Source organism: Atta colombica, unplaced genomic scaffold (assembly GCF_001594045.1).
Source record: "Atta colombica isolate Treedump-2 unplaced genomic scaffold, Acol1.0 scaffold47, whole genome shotgun sequence".
Lineage (NCBI taxonomy): Eukaryota > Metazoa > Arthropoda > Insecta > Hymenoptera > Formicidae > Atta > Atta colombica.
The window spans coordinates 2,656,561-2,658,789 of NW_017259536.1; the positions used below are offsets into that span (position 1 = coordinate 2,656,561).

The 2,229-nt window shown below is 35.4% G+C and overlaps 1 protein-coding gene across 2 annotated transcripts in view; it reads right to left on the minus strand.

Moving 5' to 3' along the window:
* Positions 1 to 2,229, minus strand: part of LOC108691606 (semaphorin-2A) — a 167,625-nt gene that overhangs the window by 1,075 nt on the left and 164,321 nt on the right. The window lies entirely within an intron of this gene.

The window sequence follows — 2,229 nt, forward strand, 5'->3', positions numbered from 1 at the left end:
CAGTTTCGAATTTTTACAACGAAATTAAGAGACTTATCGAAAAAAATGAATTCTACACCGGTTATTACATACATTTGACCTAATAATATTTTAATAATAACGGGAAACTGATAATTATTAGGAGTACAAATTAGCTCGGTCCGTTTCCCTAAAGATGGCTCCAGCTGTTGTGAATAATGACAGCTGATTTTGGCGGTTTTTCAGAGAGGTTAAACATCTGCTAATAATATTCAGTTTATATCGCTTTGAATTTCATTTCACAAAAACCTTGATTTTTATTGTGTTTGAAATGTCGAATTTTGTATTAATTTTGTAATTAAAAGCAGCATTTGGGGGAGGTTTTGATTTTTTGCTTTAATTGGAAGAAAAGTGCGGCTGAAGCTTATCGAATGCTTGTCGAAGTTTATGGTGACACTGCTCCCATTGATAAATCATGTAGGGAATGGTTTCGACATTTCAATGGAGATTTGGATGGAGATTTCAGCGTTGAAGATAAGCCTCGCTTTGACAGCCAAAAAAATTCGAAGACAAAGAATTAGAGGCATTACTCGAAGAAGATCAGAGTCAAACGCAAGAGAAGCTTGCAGAATCATTGAGGGTAACTCAATAAGCCGTTTCTGTACGATTGAGAGCCATGGGAATGATTCAAAAACAAGGAAATTGGGTGCCTTATGAACTGAAACCGAGAGACGTTGAAAGACGCGATTTTTGCGAACAGCTGATTCAAAGACAACAGAGAAAAGATTTTTTGCATCGGATTGTGACTGGAGATGAGAAGTGGATACTACGATAACTCCAAGAAAAAAAAAATACTACGCTAAGCTCGGTTGTTGCCTCAACATCAACATCACGGCCGAACATTCATGGTTCGAAGATCATGCTCTGTATCTGGTGGGACCAAAAGGGTCTTGTTTACTATGAGTTGCTGAAACTTGGCGATTCCATTACGGGAGATCGGTATCGACTACAATTGATTCGTTTGAGCCGTGCATTGCGAGAAAAACCGGAATATGAGTAAAGACATGATAAAGCTTCTTTTTCATGACAATGCTCGGCCTCATGTCACTAAAGTCGTAAAAAAATATTTGGAAACGCTCAAATGGGATGTTTTACCCCACCCGCCATATTCTCCGAACATAGAAGGAGAATATGACCTTTTTCTGATTACTGGTTATTCTGAAGGATGCAGCAAGTCACCGGTTCATCGTGAAGTCACCTTCACTTCTTTCGCAGAAATCGAAAATTGGCTCCAAAATTGGATCGCCTCCAAAGACGAGTCATTTTTTCGAGAATGGAATTCGAAAATTGCCTGAGATGGGAAAAAGTAGTAGGCAGCGATGGACAATACTTTAATTGATCTGTTCATTCATTTTGTTTTGAAATAAATGCATTTTTGAACGGATCGAACTAATTTGTACTCCCAATAATATGAAAAAAAAAAAAAATGCAATTTTCTAATGCATTCCATTTGACCCCTTCAACTAGCCCCGGGACCGGGACTAATTCGACTAAAATTATTAAAATAAAAATTAACGTATTTGAAGCTACATCTTTGGCTACATATTAATAAAACTTTTATAAAAATATATTTTAAACACAAAAATTCGCTTCATAGAACAAAACAATGCTTCTTTTTGCAAAATTTGTTCATTTCGTGCAAAAACACGTTGAATGAGCCTAGTTTTCGAGATTGGACATGAGAGAACTAAATTTATAACATTTATCACTGAGGAAAGTTTCTTTAAAGGAATAAAATTTTGAGTAAGTACTACAAGAGTTGTCACCAAATGAGTTATACAGTTCCATGCTGTGGTTAGTCTACTATTCCCATACATATGCGCGCGCGCACGCACGCACGCACGCACTCGTTCATTTTTTTAAAAATATTATATTATACAATAATAAAGACACATAAACAAAAAAAAATCTGTTGAACTTTATTAGTAAGAACTATACTTAGTCTCTAAGTAGAAATCAAATATCTCAGATAATCATATATGATTGTAAAACAAAAACTTCAAAAATAAAAATATTTACTTAGGTGTACGAGTTTTTAAAATTGTGGTATAATTTCTATCATGTATTCGCAACAAGATGTTACAGCAGACTTAGTCAGCGTCAATCGCTGCTGCATGCTCAGATGCGTTTTGTTTTTAATGTAGTTTCTACCCCGATTATTCTACTTCTATAGTCAACTGACTCCGGTCTCCCCTATATATATATATATAT